This window comes from Mus caroli, chromosome 4, assembly GCF_900094665.2.
Source record: "Mus caroli chromosome 4, CAROLI_EIJ_v1.1, whole genome shotgun sequence".
Classification (NCBI taxonomy): Eukaryota; Metazoa; Chordata; class Mammalia; order Rodentia; family Muridae; genus Mus; species Mus caroli.
This window is the reverse complement of record NC_034573.1, coordinates 127,665,631-127,666,035: the sequence shown is the minus strand read 5'-3', so window position 1 is coordinate 127,666,035 and position 405 is coordinate 127,665,631.

Here is a 405-nt window from a genome sequence, read left to right as displayed (position 1 = left end):
TGTGTGTGTATATAAATATATATGTATATATATGTGTGTGTGTATATACATACATATATATATATATATATATATATATATATGTCTAAGAAGTAGCACTATTAGGAGGTGTGGCCCTTGTTGGAGTAGGTGTGTCACTGTGAGCGTGGGCTGTGAGATCGTCATCCTAGCTGCCTGGAAGCCAGAATTCTGCTAGCAGCCTCCAGATGAAGATGTAGAACTCTCAGCTCCTCCTGTATTATGCCTGTCTGGATGCTGTCATGTTCCCACCTTGATGATAATGGATTAAACCTCTGAATTTATAAGCCAGCCCCAATTAAATGTTGTGTAAAACCCTAAGACCGTGTGTGTGTGTGTGTGTGTGTGTGTGTGTGCGAATGTATATATACATATACACACACTGTA